This window comes from Triticum dicoccoides, chromosome 3A (assembly GCF_002162155.2).
Source record: "Triticum dicoccoides isolate Atlit2015 ecotype Zavitan chromosome 3A, WEW_v2.0, whole genome shotgun sequence".
NCBI lineage: Eukaryota > Viridiplantae > Streptophyta > Magnoliopsida > Poales > Poaceae > Triticum > Triticum dicoccoides.
In genome coordinates this window covers 544,917,207-544,943,525 of record NC_041384.1, presented here as the reverse complement: position 1 = coordinate 544,943,525, position 26,319 = coordinate 544,917,207, and positions in this window count along the sequence as shown.

Sequence of the window (26,319 nt, the reverse complement as noted above, 5' to 3'; positions counted from 1 at the left end):
AAAACCACCTATACGAGTGCAAAGCTGGCCAAGATATACATGACTAGAATCATATGTCTGCATGGAGTTCCGAGGACCATTATATCAGATAGAGGAGCACAGTTTGGGAACTAGACTAGAGTTTAGTACAACCTTTCATCTGCAGGCAGATGGACAGACCGAGAGAGTCAATCAAATTCTGGAAGACATGTTGAGAGCTTGTGCGCTCGATTATGGATCTAATTGGGATGACAATTTGCCCTATGCGGAGTTCTCATACAACAATAACTACCAGACCAGTTTGAAGATGGCACCTTTCGAAGCTTTATATGGACGGAGGTGCAGGACACCGTTGATGTGGTATGAAGTTGGAGACCATCAGTTGTTTGGACTAGATTTAATTAAAGAGTCAGAAGAGAAGGTTAAGCTGATTCGAGATAGACTGAAGGTAGCTCAGTCTAGGCAGAAGAGTTATGCAGACTCGAAACGCAAGGAGGTAGTCTATGAAATTAGGGATAGAGCCTATCTCGTGTGTCACCTCTGCAAGGAGTTAAACGTTTTGGAGTTAAGAGAAAGTTAGCCCCAAGATTTGTAGGACCATACCGAGTTTGGGAACGTATGGGAGAAGTAGCTTACAAGTTGGAGTTACCCGAAGGACTGTCAGGAGTTCATGATGTGTTTCACGTTTCCTAGTTGAAGAAATGCCATGCAGAGATGGCCGATATTCCTCTGAAAGATACAGTGCCCCTGGAAGCGATTCAGCTGGATAGTGATTTGACTTACGAGGAGAAACCAGTCAAGATTCTTGAGTTTGCCAGCCGAGTCACACACACTAAGGTTATCAAGTTTTGCAAAGTTCAGTGGAGCCACCATACCGAGGATGAAGCCACCTAGGAACGAGAGGATGATCTACGGAAAGACCACCCACACCTATTTTCTAGCCAACCCGAATCTCGAGGACGAGATTCATTTTAAGGGGGGTAGGTTTGTAACATCACAAATCTTCAATTTGGAATGTTATACATAGGTCATTCATGCATATCATATTTTATTGCATTTTGTTTTGTGATCCTCGAAAATTCTAAGCAACTCAAGGACCCACGGAGAGAGTTGGGGATTTCACCGTTTTTATATTTGAATTTCATCAAATATCGAAACAAGGATCATTTTGGTTTTATTATTTTTCTATCCAAAAATATTTCATAATAAAAATATATGAGAGGAGATAATGTGACTTCTCAAACTAAATGAAATATTGGAGGAAAAATGTTAAAATCAAATAAATAATTTTATACAGATTTTATTGCTATTTTATTTGAATTAGAAAAATATGCATTTTTCAAAATTGCATTATTAGCCCAAATAAATGTTCACTTTGTCCAAAATATTATTAGAGGATCGTGAAAATTTATTTCAGGATTTTTGGACTTTGTTTGGTATTTCTTTTATTTATTTTACTCCGTCTGTTAAAAAAAACACGCACCGACCTAGCGGGCCGTGCCTGACCCGGACACTGCCGCCAGACCTTTATAAGGCGAGGCCGAGGCCACCCAAGCCCACCTAGCCGCCTCGCCGCCGGCCGCCGCCGCCGCCAGCCGCTGCCGCCGCACCGCCCGCCGCCTTCCCGCCCGTGCCGCATCGGATCTCGCCAGAGCCACCGCTGTTGACCGCGTTGGCCGGTCGGTTTTTTCTCTTGATTAACCTCGTTTTTTAGGTTTCCGATTTACTTTCTTAGATCGGTTTTTCGTCGGTTTATTTACTTAGCGGACGTTCATCCGATCGTTCGTTTAAACGAACGTTGTTCACCAGTTAGGTTCAGACAGCGAACGTTCATTCGTTAGTCTTTTCTTTTTATTTTATTTTTGACCAGGGACCTATCCACGATTATTTTTATCACATATTAGCCCCTGATCTTCAAACCCTCGTAACTTTTCAACCGTCTGTCCAAATCCAGTGAAACCAATGCCAAAATCTTTGTCTCTAGCCCCTCTTTATGTTTAATCAACTTGAAAAAGGTTTTGATAATTTAAAATTTGGTTTCTAGCAGATTTGATTTCGAAGTTCTTTTGACCGTAGTTTAAATTTCGTAGCTCCGGTTCACTGATTCTTTTTGCATATCGAATCTCTTTGTTGAGTTTTCAGATTCGATCTTCTTATTTGAGTTTTACCCGTGCATCTTTGCTTGATTACTTATGTATGCTATTGTTTGTTTGCGATAGAATTCCCGGAGTGCGCAGCGTGCTACTACGAGTCACTAGGTTTTGCGGATCATCAGCAAGGCAAGTAACACTTTGATCATACTCTTTTCTCACCTAGTTTTATGCATTAGTTGCAACCCTCAAACATTGCATGAGTAGGATCTCTTAACATGTGGGTTTTGGGAAGTAGATGATGAGGTAGAACCTATTGCCCTTTTATTATCAAACCCTTGGGAGTTACTTCTACATTATGCTTATATCGCCATGCTATGCTCGTAGATGTGGATTGGGTTTGAGAGTATCCATGACAGATGTGAGATTGTTAATTAATGGTTAACTTAAGGTGGCTACTTAAACACACATCTGGGTGGATTGGTTGCGGGCACCTGGAGAATCCAGTGTTGTCCTAGGATATCCCGGAGTACCCCTGTGATCATCCTATGGTTCACCACCCAGGCTCAAAGGAATCATAATATTATTCATGCTAGAAACTTCGTGTGCAGCCACAATCTATTATGGGCTCTAGCATAGTGGAGTAAGTTGCATGACCTCTTCTAGTGGTAGGCTAGCAGATGTAGGGGATGTAGGTTGGTATGGTCTACTCGGGGTTAGAGTTAATGCTTCTGAAAAACTGTGTCTCGGTCATCCATTTCTCAAACACCATGTAGTGTGAGAAATCCAACGGAGGAGATCGAGTCTTGTGGGGAAAAGTGCACAAACCTCTACAGAGCCCTAGTTATGGACATCTTGAGTATATGGATCTTGGATTATCATATTGATCTCATCACTCTAATACTTAGTTTGTTGGGTTGTTAATTACTTTGTAATTGGGATTGAGTTGGAGGAACCTTCTCAATGTTTAACAACTACCATGATAGTTCAATAAAATATATTCCTTTGCTGTAGGAAAAAATTGGCTTTTCGCAAAAACATTATAACCAAAGAGCCTCCACCAACAATATATGCATGTAGTAATAGCATTTACCTGTTCATTGCTCTACTGTGTTATATTGCCAGCATATTCCATGTGCTGACCCATTTTCGGGCGCAACATATCATGTTGCAAACTTTTCAGACGAAGAGTAAGGTGCGCTAGGTCGTTGTCGTGCACTCAGCTATGCCGTTGGAGTTGATGGACTCACTTTATCTTCCAAGCCTTCCGCTGTTATCGTATTTAGATGGCCTTAAGCCATATTATTCTAATAAGTTCTCTTTGATACTATCGATGTAATAAGTGTGTGATTGCTACTCTATTATAAATCCTTTGAGTACTGTGTGTCAGCATTACCGATCTAGGGATGGCACTTATGCACAGAGACTTGACCATCTGAGGTCGGGTCGCTATAGTTAAGAAGAAGGTTTCCCCTTTATCATGGTATATGCTATGTGATGATATTGGAGCTTGGGATTGGAACCGGTTGAAATTGGAATTTCATCAGAAGTTTTATCCTATTCATCTGGTTCATCATGATCAGAATTATATATATATATATATATATATATATATATATATATATATATATAATTTTTGGCCTCGTGAAGGAGAAAGTATCTCTCAAGCTTGGGGGAGGCTTAAGTCAATGTTATATTCATGCCCCAATCACGAGATCTCAAGAGAAATTATTATTCAGAATCAGAACTTTTATGCTCGGCTTTCTTGTAATGATCAATCGATGCTCGATAGTTCTTGTACTGGTTCTTTTATGAAGAAGACTACTGAATTCAGATGGGATCTTTTGGAAAGAATTAGACACAACTCTAAAGATTGGGAGCTCGACGAAGGTAAGGAGTCAGGTATAAAACTTGAGTTTGATTGTGTTAAAACTTTTATGGATACTGATGTTTTTCGTAATTTTAGCACTAAATATGGACTTGACTCTAAGATAGTAGCTTCTTTCTGTGAATCATTCGCGACTCATGTTGATCTACCTAAGGAGAAGTGGTTTAAATATCATCCTCCCATTGAAGTAAAAATAGTAGAACCCATTGAAGCTAGAGAAGAAACTGCTTATATTGAGAAACCCCCTTTTCTTGTTAGGATAAAAGAACATGCTAAAGCTTCATTTGTGGTTCGCAAAAGTTATACAAGAACACCTACACCCTCTGAACAAATTAAAGTTGAACCTAATGTTGATATGGTTAAAGATCTCTTGGTTGAAAATATTGATGTGCATGTTATTTATTTCTATGATGAAGCCACTAGAATTGCTAAACCCGATGAAAAAGATAAAAATAGACCTGTTGTTGGCATGCCTGTTGTCTCTGTTAAAATAGGAGATCATTGTTATCCTGGCTTATGTTATGTGGGTGCGAGTGCGAGTGCTGTCCCGTTTACTTTATATCAAGAAATTATGAATGATATTGCACCTGCTGAGATAGAAGACACTGATGTTACTATTAAGCTTGCTAACAGAGATACTATCACAACACTTGGGAAAATAAAATACCCTACTGATTTTCTAGGTCTTGGTTCCCCACAAGATGATTTTCCCATTATATTTGGTAGACCTTTCCTAAACACCGTTAATGCTAAGATAGATTGCACTAAAGAAACCGCTAGTGTAAATTTTGGTGATGTGTCCCATGAATTTAATTTCTCCAAATTCCGTAGACAACCTCTAAATAAAGAATTACCTAGTAAGGATGAAATTATTGGTCTTGCTTCTATTGCCGTGCCTCCTATTGATCCATTAGAACAATATTTGCTAGACCATGAAAATGATACGCATATGAATGAAAGAAACAATATAGATGAGATATTCTTTGATCAAATGCCTATTTTGAAACACAATTTTCTTGTTGAGACTCTTGGAGATCCTCTTCCACTCAACAGTGGTCCTATATTTGAGATTAAATAATTAACTGACACTTTGAAATATGCTTATCTTGATGAAAAGAAAATATATCATGGTATTATTAGTGCCAACCTTTTAGAGCATGGAGAAAAGAGATTATTGAAAACTCTGAAGAAGCATCATGCCGCTATTGGATATACTCTTGATGATCTTAAGGGCATTAGTTCCACTCTATGTCAACACAAGATTAATATGGAGCCTGATGCTAAGCCAACCATTGATCACCAGTTAAATCCCAAGGTGAAGGAAGTGGTAAGAAATGAAATATTAAAGCTTCTGGAAGCAGGTATAATCTATCCTATAGCTGATAGTAGATGGGTAAGTCATGTTCATTGTGTCCCTAAGAAGGGAGGTATTACTATTATCCCTAATGATAAAAATGAACTTATCCCACAAAGAATTGTAACTGGTTATAGGATGGTAATTGATTTTAGGAAACTAAACAAAGCTACTAGGAAAGGTCATTATCCTCTACCATTCATTGATCAAATGCTAGAAAGACTATCAAAACATACACACTTTTGCTTTCTAGATATATATTCTGGCTTTTCCCAAATACCAGTGTCACAAGAGGATCAAGAAAAAACTACTTTTACATGCCCTTTTGGTACCTTTGTTTATAGATGTATGCCTTTTGGTTTATGCAATGCACCTGTTACCTTTCAAAGATGTATGGCTGCTATATTCTATGACTTTTGTTAAAAGATTGTTAAGGTTTTCATGGATGATTTTTTTCATTTACGAAACTTATTTTGGTGATTGCTTAAGCAACCTTGATGGAGTTTTGCAGAGATGTGAAGAAAATAGTCTTGTCCTGAATTGAGAGAAGTGCCACTTTATGGTTGTATTGTCTTGGGGCATAAAATCTCCGAAAGAGGTATTGAAGTTGATACAGCTAAAGTGGATGTAATTGAGAAAATGCCACGTCCTAAAGAAATCAAAGGTATAAGAAGTTTCCTTGGTCCTGCTGGTTTCTATAGGAGATTTATTAAAGACTTCTCTAAAATTTCTAGGCCACTTACTAATCTGTTGCAAAAAGATGTTCCATTTGTTTTTTATGATGATTGTGTAGAAGCATTTGAAATACTTAAGAAAGCCTTAATCTCCGCACCTATTGTTCAACCACCTGATTGGAACATAACCTTTGAAATTATGTGTGATGCTCGTCAAGGCTCCCTCCACTGCTCGTCAACGCTCCACTAGCTCGACCTCCCCATTGCTGTGGGGTGATACGTCCATTTTGCATCATGCTTTTATGTTGATATGTATTGCATTATGGGCTGTTATTAGACTTTAAGATACAATTATCATGTATTTTCTCTCTTATTTTACAAGATTTACATTAAGAGGGAGAATGCAGGAAACTGGAATTCTGGACCGGAAAGGAGCAAATCTGAGATACCTATTCTGCACAACTCCAAATGTCCTGAAACTTTACGGAGAATTGTTTTGGAATATATAAAAAATATTGGGCGAAGAAAGATCAGAAGGGGACCCACCAGGTGGCCACCTTGTTGCACCTTTGTTACACTTGTTACTTGTTACTCGTTACAAATTACTTTGCCACCAGACTATTTGTTACCGATAATTTCAGTGCGTGCAGAAAATACCTTACTAAAAACTGTTTGTCATTTCCTTTTGCTCCTCGTTGGGTTTGACACTCTTACTTATTGAAATGACTACGATTGATCCCCTATACTTCTGGGTCATCAAGGGGTAGAACTGAAGTGATTGGCGCCCCGCCATAGGCTGCAGAAGGAGGAGGTGTCTAATGTCGACCGCGTGATTCTGAAACCCCGTGAGTCGGGTACACCGAGTGAGTGATTGATGATTCTTCATGATGAGAGGAAAGTCCCCCCTGTTCCATGGCTTGACTCTCCATAGCCAAGGTTTGGTCCTCGGCTTTGGAGGTATGGACTCCTTCCCAGAGATCAAGTACCGGGGGAGGAGGGTGTGATGAGGCCTCTGCTACCTCGGCTTGTCCGAGGGAGGGATTAGCCTCCGTCTCTAGGAGCTCGCTGCCAGCGAGGATCCTGGGAGACCAGTCGACTCCTCGTCCACCGAGTCGCACTACTCCTTGTAAAGGAAAAAAGAAGGAAAGCCGGAACCCATGACTTATGCCGCCTTGCTAAATCAAAAGTTTATTAAGAACTAACCTATGGGCAGCAGGGCGTGCATGGAGAGGATGACCAAGTGCCTGGGACTCCTCGGAAGAATCCGAGATGGTGTGCTCATTAATAGGTTCTTAGGAGTGCCTCACCGCGGTCACCTTGGATCTCCACGGGCACTTAGGAGCCTAGGGAGAGGGCAAAGCCTCATCATCCCCCGATGCCACCCACGTTCTCTTCCACCTCAGGATGATGGGGCCTCGCTGAACTCCTCCTGCTGTTCGGAGCTAGAGTCGGAGTTTGAGCTTAGCCGACTCCCAACATGGAGCTCGAGAATGTTGTCCCGAATGACTGGGCCCTTTGCATCCTTGGTCTTCTTAGGCCCCTTAGTCTTCTTCAGCTTGACCGTTACCACATACGGGTCCTCGGTCAACAGGTGCTCCAACGCAAAATATGGATAGTTGGAAGTGCTTTGAAGTCCAAAAACTCACATTAAACATAAAGAACTCAAATACTTATTGTAAAAGTTTTATTAGCCTTCGAATCAAATAATAACTCGCATGCCCCTAGAGGGGAGGTTGGGAGGAGTTAACCATTGTGCGCCCCCGATCCGAACACACAAAGGATGTCAATCCAAGATAAATCATGCTTCGACTTCCTCACTATCCCAAGGACTAGAACTTTCATGTATAGGGACTCACAACCCTTAACACCAATATTACTACTAGACCATGGTCATTTACGAACACACTCATATATTATCATCTCAATATCGCAAAACTATTGCAAGATATCAAACACATCATATTCACTTATCCACAAGTCCATGCTAGTTTCTATTATATATACCACCATTGTATACCTATCATTTTTACCAAACATATAAGTCACACAAATTAGCACTTCCTATTTAACTTTCAAAAGGATATGAGTGAAGCAAGATAGTGCAAATAATTTCTATAAACATATCGCCATGCTCAAACAAATATAAGTGAAGTACTAGAGCAATTGCATCATCTCAAATATATATAAGTGAAGTACGGATGAGCATTCTATAAATTTAAGATGAATTTGTGTCTCTTAATAAATGTGTCCAGGGAAGGACGATTGTGAAGACCAGCAAACAAAACTAAAAGAAAATAAAAAATGTTCCAAGCAAAACACATATCATATGAAGAATAAAAATATAGCTCCAAGTGAGATTTACCGATAGTATTGAAGACGAAAGAATCAATGCCATCTGCATCCCCAAGCTTAGATGCTCGAGTCCTTCTTGAATGTTATCTTGGGGTGTCATGGGCATCCCCAAGCTAGGCTCTTGTAGCTCCTTGTGCTTTTCATATGTCCATCTCACCCAAAACTTGAAAACTTCATTCACACAAAACTTAACGGAACTCGTGAGATAGGTTAGTATAATAAAATAGATCATTCACTTTGGTACTGTCAATACAAGATTCATATATGTTCCCCCATAATGCCTACTATATTATGTCATTTCTACAAGTCATATGCTCCAATATAAGTCGTAGTAACTTTAAAACAAGCAAACTATGCAATAAAAACATAATCTATCAAAAACAGACCAACACGTAAAGATCTATTTTTTATCATACTCGTGTAACTCCGAAAATTCTAAACAATTAACGTAACTTAGAAAATTTGCATAGCAGTACTATGTAAAAATTTAAGCAATTGATCATGTTTTAGTACAGAATGATAATTCATATACGAGACACAAAATTTTCTATTTTTGCATAGAACCAAACAGACAAGCATTCATATCACCCTAAAGGCTTTACTTGGCACAAAAGTTGAAATAAAAGTTACAAACACAATTAGTATAATATAAATAATCATGTATACACACAAAAGGGAAAATGAAAAATAAAGATAGCTATTGAGTTGTCTCCCAACAAACGTTGTTGTTTAATGCCCCTAGCTAGGCAAAATGCAATCTATAACATTTCATCAAAGACAAGATGATTCACGCTCCTCCCATACTCCCTCCTTTCAGCAATAGGTTTTTGAATAGGCAAGCACAAATAATTGAAGGGACTATATTTAGTAAGTTTAACATCCATTAGGTCAATTTTGGGTGGAGGAGATTCATCATTAGTATCCTCATAAGTAATAGTTATATCCTCATTATATAGGTTCCTATAAATATGATTAGACAATTTCTTATCAAGCTCATAATCGAATGCCCTATTCTCTAGAGCAAGTTCTCCATTCGTGTTCTAAAAAAAATTCAACCAAAATTGAGGGTGGAACCTTTTTATACGGTTTTCATCATAAGCTTTATAATCTATAGATTTTAACTTTCTTATGGCATCTTGATCATAAAGAACTTCTTTCATAGGAGGACACCGATACTTCTCCAACGTATCTATAATTTACGAAGTATTCATGCCATGTTTACAACAATTTTATATGGTTTTGGTATGATTTGAATGGAACTAACCCAGACTGGCCCTGTTTTCAGTAGAACTACCGTGGTGTTGTTTTTTGTGCAGAAATAGAAGTTCTCAGAATTGGATGAAACTTTTTGGAGATTTTTATGGAACAAACAAAAAATACTGGAGCAAAAACCCACTGGAGGGGGCCCCTACTGCCCACTAGGCACCAGGGCGCACCACCCTGGTGGGTAGTGTGCCCCCTGAGGCCCATCTTCGCGTGAAACCGACGCAAAAAATCCCTATAAATGCAGAAACCCCAGAACAGAAGTTCCACCAATGCAAGCCTCTGTAGCCATGAAAAACCAATCTGGACCATGTTCCGGCACCTTGCTGGAGGGGGAAATCATCATCGGAGGCCATCTTCATCATCCCGGCGGCCACCATGATGAGGAGGGAGTAGTCCCCCCTCGGGGCTGATGGTTTGTACTAGTAGCTATGTGTTTGATCTCTCTCTCTCTCGTGTTCTTGATTTGGCACGATCTTAATGTATCGCGAGCTTTGCTAATATAGTTGGATCATATGGTGTTTCTCCCTCCCTATCTTGTTGTGATGAATTGAGTTTTCCCTTTGAGATTTCATTATTATTGGATTGAATACTTTTATGGATTTGAGAGCACTTGATGTATGTCTTGCTATGAATACCCGTGGTGACAATGGGGTATCGTATTGATTCACTTGATATATGTTTTGGCACTCAACTCGCAGATTCCCAAGGTGACATTGGGGTAATCTATGCACAGGGGTTGATGCACGTTTTCATCCTTGTTTCTCCGGTAGAAATCTTGGGGCACTCTTTGATGTTCTTTGTGTCGGATTGAGTATTATGAATCTAAAATTGTTTGATGTGTATCATATAATCAACTCACGGATACTCGTGGTAACATTGGAGTATCTAGGTGACATTAGAGTTGGTTGATGTGTATCATATGGTGTTATTTTAGTATGAACTCTTGGGCTGTTTGTGACACTTATAGGGATAGCTCGATAAATCGATCGGAAAGGATAAAGTTGAGGTGGTTTCGTACCCTACAAACAATTTCTTCTTATGTTCTCCGCTAGATAAGAACTTTGGAGTGATTCTTCGTCACACATTGAGGGATGGTTATATGATCCAATTATATTAGCATTGTTGAGAGATTGCACTAGTGAAAGTTTGAACCCTAGGCCTCATTTTCAAGCATTGCAATACCGTTTGTGCTCACTTTTGTTACTTGCTACCTTGCTGTTTTTATTGTTCCTATTACAAAAATCAATATCTACTATCATTACTACACTTGTATCACCATCTCTTTGCCAAACTAGTGCACCTATACAAATTACCATTATATTTGGTGTGTTGGGGACACAAGATACTGATACGTCCATTTTGCATCATGCTTTTATATCGATATTTATTGCATTATGGGCTGTATTACACATTATGTCACAATACTTATGTCTATTCTCTCTTATTTTACAAGGCTTACACGAAGAGGGAGAATGCTGACAGCTGGAATTCTAGGCTGGAAAAGGAGCAAATATTAGATACCTATTCTGCACAACTCCAAAAGTCCTAAAACTCCATGGGAGTCATTTTTAGAATATATAAAAAATATTGGGCGAAGGAAGCACCAGAGGGGGGCCACCCACCATCCACGAGGGTGGGGGCACGCTGTACCCCTGGGCACGACCCCTGTCTCGTGGGCCCCCTGACAGGCCTCCGGTGCCCATCTTTGGCTATATGAAGTCTTTTGCCTTGGAAAAATCATAAGCAAGCTTTCGGGAAGAAACTCCGCCGCCACGAGGTGAACCTTGGTGGAACCAATCTAGGGCTCCGACGGAGCTGTTCTGCCGGAGGGGGAAATCATCACCATCGTCATCACCATCGATCCTCTCATCGGGAGGGGGTCAATCTCCATCAACATCTTCACCAGCACCATCTCATCTCAAACCCTAGTTAATCTCTTGTATCCAATCTTTGTCCCGAAACCTCAGATTGGTACCTGTGGGTTGCTAGTAGTGTTGATTACTCCTTGTAGTTGATGCTAGTTGGTTTACTTGGTGGAAGATCATATGTTCAGATCCTTTATGCATATTAATACCCCTCTGATTATGAACATGAATATGATCTGTGAGTAGTTACGTTTGTTCATGAGGACATGGGAGAAGTCTTGCTATAAGTAGTCATGTGAATTTGGTATTTGTTCGATATTTTGATGAGATGTATGTTGTCTTTCCTCTAGTGGTGTCATGTGAACATTGACTACATGACACTTCACCATTGTTTGGGCCTAGGGGAAGGCATTGGTAAGTAATAAGTAGATGATGGGTTGCTAGAGTGACAGAGGCTTAAACCCTAGTTTATGTGTTGCTTCGTAAGGGGCTGATTTGGATCCATATGTTTCATGCTATGGTTAGGTTTACCTTAATACTTCTTTTGTAGTTGCAGATGCTTGCAAGAGGGGTTAATCATAAGTGGGATGCTTGTCCAAGTAAGGGCAGTATCCAAGCACTCGTCCACCCACATATAGAATTATCAAAGTACCGAACGCGAATCATATGAGCGTGATGAAAACTAGCTTGACGATAATTCCCATGTGTCCTGAGGAGCGCTTTCCTTTATATAAGAGTTTTTCCAGGCTTGTCCTTTGCTACAAAAAGGATTGGGCCACCTTTCTGCACCTTATTTTCTTTTATTACTTGTTACCCGTTATAAATTACCTTATCACAAAACTATTTGTTACCGATAATTTCAGTGCTTGCAGAGAATACCTTATTGAAAACTACTTATCATTTCCTTCTGCTCCTCATTGGGTTCGACGCTCTTACTTATTGAATGGACTAGATAGACCCCCTATACTTGTGGGTCATCAAGACTCTTTTCTGGCGCCGTTGCCAGGGAGTGAAGGGCCTTTGGTAGGTGTAATTTGGTAAGGAAAAATTTATATAGTGTGCTGAAATTTACTGTCACTTGTTACTATGGAACATAATCTTTGAGGGGCTTGTTCGAGGTATCTTCACCCGACCAGTAGAGCAAAGAGTTGCTCCTCAACCTACTGAACCTACAGAAAATGTTTACTTTTAAATTCCTTCTGGTATGATAGAGAAACTGCTAGCTAATCCTTTTACAGGAGATGGAACATTGCATCCCGATTTGCACGTAATCTATGTGGATGAAGTTTGTGGATTATTTAAGCTTGCAGGTATGCCCGAGGATGTTATCAATGAAGGAAATATGCCCTAGAGGCAATAATAAAGTTGTTATTTATATTTATTTATATCATGATAAATGTTTATTATTCATGCTAGAATTGTATTAAACGGAAACTTAGTACATGTGTGAATACATAGACAAACAGGATATCACTAGTATGCCTCTACTTGACTAGCTCGTTGAATCAATGATGGTTATGTTTCCTAACCATAGACATGAGTTGCCATTTGATTAATGGGATCACATCATTAGAGAATGATGTGATTGACTTGACCCATCCGTTAGCATAGCACACTACAAAAAAATACACTTCCGTGATGATACATGTTTGTCACGGTAGGTCGCGTTTTTTGTCATGCCTGTACATCCATGACGATTTTATGACAGAATCAAGATAGTCATACCTGTGCTATCGTAGAAGTGTTCCATGACATTACTAAAATTATCATCACGGAAGTGTCCACTTCCATGACGATAAATCACGCGTCACAGAAGTGCTTTCGTCAAGGGTGACCGACACGTGGCATCCACCGTAACGGAACGCCGTTAAGCTATTGGGTTAGATTTTGGATCCGATAACCCGTTAACAGCCCTGACCAATGGGAAATTTCCACATGTAAAATTCTGATTGGCCGAAGAAAACACGTGTTGCCTTACCGTTGGGACAGATGTCATCCACTCATTGGACAGGAGGAGCCTATGATAGGTCGACATGTGGCACGGCCCAACAGTGGCCCATTCCCATGAAAAAGGCCGGCCCAGTAAAAATTAGCAGGCCAGCCCATATAAGGCCTACTTGTGTTAGGTCCATTTAAGCCCACGGCCCATACGAGATGTGCCAATTCGGCCCGTCAACGGCCCGTTAAAGATTTGACACCATTGTAGCCCATCGTCAGTTCGAGCCTGTTAACAGCACGCTATATATTTGGGCTCAATATCGGCCCGATGAGATTTTGGCCTGTTAACGACCCATTTAATGGATGGGCCAATTTTCAGGATGTACATCTTTCGGCCTTTTAGCGACCCATTTAAATGTTGGGCTAATTTCTGGCCTGGTGTGTCTTTCAGCCTGTTGACGGCCCATAAATATGATGGGCCATTTGTAGTCGGACCTGAGTTTTGGCCTTTTAGCAGCCCATTTAAGTGTTGGGCCAATTTCTGGCCCGGTGTCACTTTTAGCCTGTTGACGGCCCATAAATCAGTTGGGCCATTTGTAGTCGGACCTGAGTTTTGGCCTTTTAGCGACCCATTTAACTGTTGGGCCAATTCTCGGCCCTGTGTGCCTTTCGGCCTGTTAACGGACCATAAATGAGTTGGGCCATTTGTAGTCGGGCCTTAGTTTTGGCCTTTTAACGGCCCATGCCCTTCATGGTCCAATACGAGCCCGGTTTCTCTTTCGGCCTGCTAAAGGCCCACAACACAGTTGGGCCGTTTACAATATGACCTGACTTTCGGCCTCTTAGCGGCCCATGCTCTTCATGGTCTAGTACAAGCCCGCTGTCTCTTTCGGCCTGCTAAAGGCCTACAGTATAGTTGGGCCATATGTAGCCCAAACTTAGTAACAGCCTGTTAACGACCCGGGAGGTAAGAGGGCCGACCATTAACTTTCGGCCTAGTAACGTCCCATTAACTTAATGGGCCCACTAAAGTTCATTCATGTCTTTAGGCCAAATTAGATAATTTGAGCCCATTACGATGAGCAATTATGCACAGGACCAAAACCGATCAAGCAAAGGTACGACATACAGGGAATAACGTTGCACATCCAGCATATATTACAGGAAATTACATCCACTGGGCAATCAAAGATTGATGCCAGTGCAAATAAATGAGCAGAACCTAACCATCTACAATGTCACAATATGCAACCTCAGCACAGATGATGCCCATAAGCATGTGGGCAAGTTCTTGCTGCTTTGCTACATTGTCTCTGAAAACATTGATCAGTTGTTGTGTCGTACGACTCTGCACCTCTGATTCATCCACCATTTCCATCATTGCTTCAGCCATTAATTGGTTCACAAACATATATTTATTCCATTACATTCGAGACAGAGGATACTGAACAGATTCAGATGGCGATTTTGGTAGGCTTGTATTATTGATAGTGGAGAGTGTCTCGACCACTGCATCATAACATAAATTAGGACGGGAACCAAACAAATTAATCATGAGTTATTGCCATATTACCTGGCCTAGATTTACTGGAAAGAAACAATGGGGTTGCCTTGCTATTTTCAGAGTTTGCCTTCTTATCTTCAGCAGCCTGCACAAAATTAACACACTAGCATTGCTATCATTGGCCAAGTCAGATAATAGGAAAGCAATATTGACACAATGAACGTTTGGGCAACTAGCCTACACCAAATTAATACAATATGGCACAACTATCATCAGCCAGGTAAGGTAATACGAAAGCAACATTGACACAATGAATGAATGGGCAACCAGAGAAGCACTACAATTCAGTAATGTGCGTGATATGAGATAGTACATTCATGCAGCTCAGTATGCAAAACTACCAGGCAGTTTTCCTTACAAAAATCAACATTGGCGCCTTTTACATTTCGCTACAACTAATTTTAGATGAGATAAAGGTTAGATTCACGCTGATTAACAAAATACATGCTAATGTAAAAATATAGTGATATACAACAGGTACTTACATCAGCGTTGGAGCACAGAGAATTCCCGCAAGATATTTTCCTCGAATACGATCCCAATGGAGGAAGTCTTGTATCATTTAACCTTATTTTCTAAAAGAGAGATGGGTAAGAAACATGTAGAAAATATGATCAGAATGTTATAAAATTTCATGATGCGAGGATACACACACGCTTCTTAGAATGGAGTTGACATTCTTTTGCTGGACTGGAGCGGACTAGTTCTCTGGCCACTGGAATCTGCTTATTATCAGTGGGAGTTGGGTTTCTCTGTGCTGGAGCAGTATCTATGAAAAATTGAATTCGTTTATTATCTCCCGGCGTTTGGATCATTTGCAAAGACCTGGTTTGTAACCCTTCAGATTCTAACATAGCCGTCTTCCTCTTGCATGCCTTATATAGAAGAATGGTGATTCAGTTATAAAACATGCTACAACAGAGATGGAATAGGTACTGAAGAATAGAAAGGCATGACATATTGACATGTATTCCCTCCATCCGGAAATAAATGGATGGGTCTAGGCGTATTTCAGTTCTAGATACATCCAGTCTTATCCATTTCTGCAACATTTAATCCAGACGGAGGGAGTATGATGTAAGAGCTAGGGATACGATAGGACAACACCGTAAAAAAACACTGAAAACCCACTGTAGAACCAAAGTATTCAAACCCACTGATATGAGATAGTACACTCATGCAGCTCAGGATGCAAAACTACCAGGCAGTTTTCCTTGCAAAAATGAACATTGTGGCCTTTAATCATACATTTTGCTACAACTAAATTTAGATCAGATAAAGGTTGGATTCACGCCGATTAACAAAATACATGCTGATGTAAAAATATAGTGATATACAATAGGTACTTACATCTACATTGGAGCATAGAGAATTCCTGCAAGAATCTTTCCTCATAAAAGATACCATTGCAGAAATTCTTCTATCTGTTAAGCTTATTTTCTAAAAGAGAGATGGGTAAGAAACATGTAGAAAATATGATCAGCATGCTATAAAATTTCATGATGCAAGGATATACACATGCTTCTTAGAATTGAGTTGACATATTTTTGCTGGATTGGAGTGGACTAGTTCTTTGGCCACTGGAATCTTCTTATTATCAGTAGGAGTTGGGTTTCTCTGTGCTGGAGCAGTATCTATAAAAGCTGGAGTTGGTTTATTATCTCCTGGCATTTGGATCTTTTGCAAAGGCCTTGTTTGTAACCCTTGCTTGCCTTGTATAGAAGAATGGTGCTTTAATTATAAAACATGCGACAATAGAGAGATGGAATAGGTACTGAAGAATAGAAAGGCATGACATATTGACATGTATTCCCTCCATCCGGAAAAAATGGATGGGTCTAGGCGTATTTCAGTTCTAGATACATCCTTTTTTATCCATTTCGGCAACATGTAATCCAGACAGAGGGAGTATGGTGTAAGAGCTAGGGATACGACAAGACAACACAGCAAAAAAACACTAGTTGAATGTAAAACTGTATGCTAGCGGAATACGTACAGAAATAACTAAGGCAACATACACGTGTATGATTGGGAAAATAAGATGGCATTGCAACAGAGCACTAGAACAACACTTCGATGTAAAAAACATGGTATGGTAGACAGATGAAGTACTCCCTCCGGTCCTTTTTAGTTCGCATATAAGATTTGACTGAAGTCAAGCCTCGTAAAATTTGACCAACTTTGTAGAAAAAAGTGCCAACATTCACAATCTGAAATCAATACCACTAGATGTGTCATGACTTAAAGTTTCATATTATACAACTTTAGCATGGCAGATGTTGATGCTTTTTTATATAAATACGGTTAAACTTTGTGAAGTTTGACTTCAGAGAATTCTAACATGCAAAATAAAAAGGACCAGAGGGAGTACATACCGATGAATAACAATGCATAAGATATTCAGAAGCATGATGTCCAAATTAAGCAGATGGCATTGCGATAGAGTAGAATGACAGTACTTGAATTTGAAAACATGTTATCATGAATGGAATAGGTACTGAAAAACAGGAAGGCATGACATATTTACATGCATGATCAGCATGCTAAGCACATGGCATTGCAAAAGAGTAGATACACTCCAGGACATTATATGCATGTTGTACCCATATCACATGCCAAGTTAGAGCAAGGACCTTGTGGGGTGAAGAGGATTCATCATCTTTCTGCAAGTCTTCTGAAGAACTACCTTTACATGTTCCATCATATTGGGTATCATTGACATCAAGTTTATTGGCCTTTACATTGCTCCGTGAGGTTCTTGTAGATATATTAGTGTGTGCAATTATATGTGATATGCATGGAAGACAACTAGTAGTTAGATTTATGCAATGAGTGCCTGTAGGAGACAACATAAATAGTAGGACTGGGGTTAACTAGCAGCAACAGGTCTCACAAACTAAAGGGAGAACATAGATGAAAGCTACAGAATATGTATCGTTTGTACTCAAGATTAACTAGATGGCACACAAAAGTATTAAAGAACAACATAGGTAATATAGAAGTGGTATAATACTATAATCACCAGCCTGTGGGATAGCATTGGCTGATGGATGATAACTATGGAACAGCGTTACCTAAAGAACAAGTATCTTAGCTGAACTATGGAACAACATTAACTCCTGAACAAGACCCGTAAGAGATCAACATGAATATATAGAGAAATGTGATGATCTATTTTCCATGCTTAGATGAATAACAAAGCCATAAATGTTGCACACAAGTAAGATGAGGGTACAACCTATCTGGCTGCCATCCATAGGAGTGAGCATCATGTGCTGACTTGTCGATGGCCCTGCAGTTGTTGTGGCTGTCCATGTCGGGCACGCACATTCAATGAAGGGAACTGTTGAGTGGGGACTATAGCTCCCTTCTGGTGTATGCTTCCCTTGTTGGAGCAGCTGCGGTGAGTCAGAAGACGGTGTGTCTGAAGATGCAGATAACGCATAATGTTAAGAACGACATATCTCTTTGATCTGAAGAAATACACTAAGAGATCAACAACAAGGTATGAGAGTGGTCACACATCTGTTGACTGAAGACTAAATTGGGGTCACACGATTTTATTTTATTTTGGTACTGTCCGATCTACGCCGGATGGCTGGCCGTCTTGTGCCTCCCGGCTGACACTGTTTGGAATCTTCCCTGAAGAGCCAGCGACCAACGGCAGAGCAGCCTGCCTCCGCCGTCCGTGGCCCCCGTCAAAGCCCCGCTCCCCGCCCCACCGCACTGCCATGGTTGCGCCGCCCCCGGGCCAATCCACAAAGACTCCCCATCATCCAGATCCGGTGGCGGTAGTACCTTCAACCCACGCAACTCTAAAATATAGCCATCTAAGTGCTGCTTCCGCGGCGAACTTGCGGCCCCACACCCTTACGTTAGACACCAGCCAACCGGCAGCCTAGGAGCTCCACCGCCTCGAGGGGTGCTGCTTCCCATTGGGAATCGATTGGCCTAGAATAAAAATTTAGACAACTGACGCCTAAATAAAGTGATTTGAGATGAGGGTGCGACCTATCTGGTGGCATGGTGAAGTAGGCAGGTCCAGCTGCCGAGTCGGTGAGGCCTGCGCGGTTGCGGTGGCGACCGACGGTAGGGAAAGAGTGATGTCGCGACGGTCGACGGCTACGCGGAAGCAGCTCTAGGACTCTAGACGGATCCGAAGTTGGAGCCACTCTGGCGCCATGAACAACATCGGGGGTGAATCGGCTCCGGTACGGTTCACGCGGCCGTCGTCGAGGCAGCACCAGCAGCACGGAGTAAGAGGCACACGGCCCAGTGCACGGCGGCAAATGGACAACGTCTCCGGCATTAGGGAGGAGGGCGGCTGTGAAATTGGTGCGGTGGGGGTGCCATGGAGGTGGGGCTGAGGTTTCGCGGCTCGGGAGAAGGGAGCTCCCCGAGGAGAAGGTGATTTGGTGCCCACGAGGTATGAATGGGGGCGGGCGGGCGGGAATTGGGAGGGGAGTGGAACTATGTCTTACGGACGCATATGTATGAAATGTGAGGGGGAGTTATAGTTCTACCCTTGCCTATAGGCTTCTCGGCTTGGGTCTGTGTACTGAGGGTCGAGGATAGTAGAGTAACTTTGCTTCTCCACAAATAGTGGGCAGGAGCGATTTCGGGCGAGGAGGGCGTGTTTTGAACTATAGTGGGCGCGAGCGATTTCGGGCGAGGAGAGCGTGTTTTGAAATAATGGGCACGAGCTATTTCGAGCGAGGAGAGCGTGTTTTGCCGACCATGGTTTATGAATTATTCGGCACATGTCATTTCGGCTGAGGAGAAGGCACACTTGGATGAAGTTACGAACCTACCCTCGATGTACAACGGGCCAATTGATACGTGTCCCACATAGGACGGTAATTTCACGTCTCGCATTTATTTGCTCGGGCGAATTCCACCGAGCAGAGAGGATGTTTAATGGTTCGTTCAAATTTTGGGAGAACGAGCATCGATGTCTACCTTACCAAGTCGATTCGGATCAAATTTTGAAATATTAGCTTGCCACTTCTTTTTTAGATGGAGAGATGATGCTCGGGAGTAATGTGTTTTTACATGCTCGTTGCTAGCGATTTACTATATGACAAATAGTTGACCCACTCAAAAACGCGAATCAAACCCAAAATGAAATATCTCGATTCAATGAAATAGCTCATTCAGTAGGTCAAAATAGTGAACTAAATCCAAATTAAACACCTCAATCGAGTAGCATGTGGTACAGTATTATAGTACTCCATGAACACGTTGAAAGTCAAATTAATGAACTTGTTTGATATACGCATATATCCATTCATGTGTGGATTGCAGACAACATGTTCTCCAATTTAAATATTTGAATGCAAGTTTATATCAAAACATGGTTTATATCAGTCTTTGATGCATAAAACGCGACCTCCCCCTCTCCCAGACTCCCGTTCTCTGTCTCTCTCTCTCTCGCCGACAATCTTCAATTCTGTCGCACGCACCCAACACAAAAACCTTGTTGGTCCCTCTCCCTTTCTCTCCATCTCTCTCTCTCTCTCTCTCTCTCTCTCTTTGTGTGTGTGTGTGGGGGGGGTCTTTCTAGTTTGCATGGATATATACACCATCTATAGGTCTCTCTCGCACACTATGTATGATACTCTAGCTAGTCCAAGCTAGATATCTTGGGTGCACTCATCGTACGCACACAAATTCCTTGGCTCTTTGCCCGTAACTCTCTCACGCACCACTATGTCGTCTCGGAGCTCTTCCCCCCTCTCTCAAACTCTCCATCCACCCGGGTCACACATACACATGCATATCTCACTCGCACTCGATAGGCCCATCTAAAACTCTATCTCTCCCCCTCGTTCTCTCTCCATCTCACACGCGCACACAGACAATCTCATGCCCAGCTAGCCAAGTATGATGGTCTCTCACTCAATTGTAGGCACACGTAGTCCCCCCTATATGTATATGACTAGCTAATCTTAGTCTCCATCACAAACATGTGCATGGTCTATCTCGATTTCTCTCGGGGCATCTTTCTATCGCGCACACACTCCCTTTATCTTCCATCCATATAGTCCCCTCACGATCTCGACGGGATCTCTCTATCACAAACACACCCTCTCTCCCTCCCCATGCGTCCATGCCATCCATGTGTCCCTCTCGACCTTTGTTCCTTGTTGTCCAGACCTCTATTGGACATGTGCTACAGGGGTGTCTCTCTCCGTTGCAAACAATCACACACTAGCTATCTTCGTGTATCTCCTCACCTCGCTTTTCCATCTCGGAGATGCATGCGTGATATGTTCGCATAAGAAACGAAAACACACACACACACACACTCTCTCTCTAATTTATCGTTTGTTGTCACTTTCTCTTTCACACACATACTCTTTTTGCACACTTACTCATTCTCCTTCACACGCACTTGATCTGTCTCGACTGAGGCACTCTCCTCGGTCCATAGCATATAGATTTATTGAAAAGTCAAACATCACACAGTTTGACCATGTACGTGGAGAAAAAGAATTACATCTAGTACAACAAACATATACCATTAAATTCACCATGAGATGTAGTTTTGTATGATGTATCTTTGGTATTGTAGATATAAATAACATTTGCGTAAACCTGATCAAAGTTTCCAAAGTTTGACTTCTAAAAAATTTACATGAACTACATTATTGAGCGGATGGAATATCTCTTTCCCCCTCTCAGCTATCTGATGCACCACTCAGCCTTATCGGGGCTCCTCAATCTCTCTCAAACTTTATTGGTCAGTTTAGTTTGTGACCTGACCCTCATGCCTTGATGGCCGGTATTGCCTGGTGTGGACGTGAGATGTAAAATATTTCTGCCTGGCCAGGCTTGTGTGGTGCTGAAGCGTTTGGTTCATGGCTGGGCCAGGCAAAGCATCAACGTCCCATCAATCAATCCATGCATCAATTATTTAATGCTAATATCCATCCATGTTGCTGTTAGCCTCGTGGCCACACGACCAGGCACGGCCAGACGTTCGAAATCGGTCGCCTAGGCCAGGCTACTTGCAGTGTCTGGAGTTCAGCCAGGCTAATTAAAGTGCAAGGGAACCCAGGCCAAGCGGGCTTTCTTTTTCACAGGGTAGCAACCAAACAACCATGCATGAAATCCATCCACAACCCCAGGACAGGCAAAAGATGCTTAGGACGCAAGCCAAACTGGTCTTATATCTCCCTGGTTCACACATACACATGTCTCTCTCGCGCTATACATATAGACCCATCCAACACTCTCCGCCCTTGTTCTCTCTCCATGTGACACGCACCCCCCTAAGTACCATAATCCCTCACTCCATCATAGGCGCAAGCACTCCCCCTCCTAAGTATGATTATCTCTTACTAGCCATCAGGAACACACATATTGTCTCCTTCCATCCATACGTCTATCTCGATATCTCTCGGGGCATCTTCTATCGCGCACACACCTTGTCACTCGATCTCCCACCCATGTAGTCCCATCATGATCTCCAGGGGATCTCTCTATGACAAACATACACTCTCTCGTCCCCATGTCTGCATTTTCTCCATACGTCTCTCTCGACCTCTCTCCCTTGTTTGTCAGACCCCTCTTGGCCACGTGCTAGGGGTCTTGCTCTCTCGGTTCCAAACAACCACACACTATCTCCTCACCTTGCCTCCGTTGTCGAAGATTCATGTGTGATATGTTTGCATAAGACACGCACGCTTTTTCTCTACTTTTATCGTGTGTTGTCCATGTCTCTTTCACACACACACGCACACTTTTTTCACTCACTCTCTCTCTCTAGTTAGGGACTCTGTCACGTCCATAAGCATATGGATGTTTTGAGAAGTCAAACCTCAGAAAAGTTTGACCAGGTATATGTGGAGAAAAACATTTACATCTGGAACGATCATTAGATTCATCACAACATGTACTTACTTCATACTATCATTTATCTTTGGTATTGTAGATATAAGTAATTTGTTTATAAACTTGGTCAATGTTTCAAAAGTTTGACTTAAAAAATGTTGGAACTACATTATCAAACAGAGGGAGTAGCTCTTTCTCTCTCTCTGCTATCTCTCACGGGTCTCCCCTCTCACTCGAACTCTCTATACCGACTATACGCTCACTGTGTCAGCGTATAGCTCCGTATATTGTTTAGTTGACTGGTCAACCAATCCACATGCTGCCTTGTCAGCTCATGTTCTGTATCTTCGTGTGCTGGCCCATGTGGCGGTGGGTGAAAATAAGTAAACTAGAGGCCCATCTGACACGCGGTGAAGTAAACAAAGTTGAAACCACTCGGGGTAGCACCCCGCACGCTAGTTAATTGAGGGCGCATTGAGGACAAACTTCTTGTGCGCGAAGGACGCACTCGCGCACAATTCACCACTGTGTGGCGGCATGCACAGAAGGACGCACTCGCGCACACCCAACACACAGCACACACTAGCACACGTGTACACCGGCGTCGCCGCTGGTTGAGATGGACGGCGAGGCAGCCAACAAGCGGAGGCGGCTCGAGCCAAAACCGCATTAGGCGAGCCTGGACTTCATCAGCAACCTCCCCGACGACATGCTACTCATCATCATCGGCCTCCTCCCCACAAAATCTGCCGTGCGGACCGCCCTGCTCTCTAGCGGTGGCACCCCCTCTAGCGCTGCGTCCCCCTCAACCTCACCGTCGACAGCTGCCTCTGCGACGGGGGTTGCAAACGCATGGCCGCAGTCTCCAAGATCCTTTCATCGCACCCTGGGCCAGCCAGATGCCTTGACATCTGCATGTTCAGTACCAACTGCAAGGTCCAACCCAAGTTCGACGAGTGGTTCTTATCCCCCGCCCTAGATCAGCTTGAGGAGCTCAGCTTTGAATCTAGACGATGTCGCTCTCTGCCGCCGTCCACGCTCCACCTCATGCCAACGCTACGCCGCGCCAGCTTCAACTCCTACTATCTTCCCCAGATTAATGTTGCGCCCGCCCTTCTTCTCCCTCAACTCAAGTAGCTCGACCTCTTCGACGTTGTCATCTCAAAGAAGGCTATGGAGCACCTGCTCTGCAGCTGTACTGCGCTCGAGTACCTTCATCTTGAGCAGATCCACGGGTTCATTAGCCTCCACATCGCCTCGACGAATCTCCGATGGATTTATGTGTCTTGCTGGCCCCGCAACAAGACATCAATTGGGAAGAGATCACTCCAGCTGTTCCATGTTATGGTCATTGAGAATGCGCCTTTCCTTGAGAGATTGCTTGTATCGGATCTAGAAGGTCCAACAAAAATCAGGGTCATTGACGCGCCGAAATTGACATCGTTGGTGTACTCGTCTGCCAAATTCTCCGAACTCTTTATTGGATCTGTAATCATTCAGGTACATCACTCATCTTCTTCTCCGTCTTCTTGAATTTCACATTTTTTAATTTCTTCTTGATGTATTTACGACCGTCTTCCAGAAAATGATTCCCACAAGCTTGACCTAGTCCATGCGTACAGTGAAGATCTTAGCACTAAAATCTATCGGCCCCAATCTGGATCAAGTTGTTGGATTCCTTACATGCTTTCCGTGCACGGAGAAGCTACTCATCAAGGTGAAACTTCTTTCCTATAAGTAAACGGTAATCACAACGTAGCTCAATTTTTTCGTAATTTTCCCAAATTACGATGACAAGTGTAGTGTTCAAAACTGCATCTACGCACTGCACCGAAAGAAATGTTTTTAGTATTTTTTCTCACGTGATCACCTGCATCTTTTTTATGCTGTACTACTATAGTAGCCTAGGCTAGTCATAGTGGAAAGTAACTTAGACTACTCCAGTAACTCTATGGTTACCCTAAGAGCAAGTACTACCTCCGTCCTGGTTTACTCTTCCAATTTTGTAGTGAAAAAATATCACTAGCCAGCCAACCCTATCGTATGAGCGAATAATATTGGTACCTCTTGATGACACGGCAATCTTATGCAGCCAGCTGCTCTAATATGTTCTCTTCTTTTGCAGATAAAAAAGACCCGAAAGTGAAAAATGTGCTGCACTATAACAATCTCATCGAATGCCTTGATCTCCATCTTACAGAAATTGATTTGATCGACTACCGAGGCAGCACATCTGAGATTAAATTGGCCAGGTTCTTTGTTCTGGAGGCAAGTGTGCTCAAGGTAATGAGGTTTGGCGTTCTCTGGCGCAACAATGAATGGCGTGCTGATCACTGCAAGCGTCTAAGCTTAAATGACAAAGTCTCCGCAGAAGCTGAATTTGTTTTTGAAACATCAAGTGGCCAGAGACTCGAAAACTTATTTGCCCATTAATGACTTGTCAGGGCGGTGGATTTTAGTTTGTACGATAATGCTGCATCCACCTAAAGTAACGAAAGTTCTTACGTAAACTTCCTAGTAATTCCCTCTTTGTAGGTGCAGCATTACTCCTAACATTTGTAATATCAGTTTGAAACTTGTAATATTGCCGTGTCCTATTCCTGCATTTTCAAAATCCAGCGAATCAAACAGGTCCTGAGTTGGTGATGATGTTGTGCCTCCCATCTTTCACCAATAGCCGTCGGATCTAGATCTGACACATACAAACCAAGCTTCTCCATTTTTGCAAAAAGATGACCACACTTGTTCCCTATTTATAAACAACTCCATATCTCTCACAATCAATCTTATCTCCTCCCCACCACATCTAGAAGGCCGTGGAAAAATCTGGCGCGATGGCCGCTGCCGGAGCTGTCCACCCCCAATCTTGGTGTTCCGTGCAATGCACGTGCATCTACGCACGGGAAATTATGTCAAACAGGGCTAGTTGTAAGCAGACTAGCTCTACAGCCATGATGATAGTGACTGCAGACGGTGAGGCTGACTATGGTATGCCGAACACGACGCCTATACTTAGGTGTCATCTCCGGCGCAGGGTCTTGCCACTTCACTGCGAGGAGCAGCACGTAATAATTTAACCAACGGGTAGTACAGTGCTAGTACTCCTACTACTACATTGGTAGTACTACTACTAGTACTAGTAGCACCACCGTCTGGATTTAGGAGTACTACCACGTCCATCTGGATTTTAGTATTTGAGTAGCAATATCTAGTAATGCATGTCACCAAAAATGTACTACTTCCTCTATAAATAAATACATGGTGTTTTATTCCTATCGGCGAGAGAACTTAATGTTTTTTGCTAACTAGAGTACTAATAGGATTACATGCAATGAACTAAACACTGCATGTCATGTTTGGTAGTCTCAAGTTATTGAAAGCATGCACGGACCACATCTCTCATTGGTTGATATGTCACGAAATAAGAAACAAGGAGGGAGTTAATAATGCACCGTGCCTAAGTATTTTGGGATTATTTCGTTTTCGTAAGGTGACTTACACAACATTTTTGTT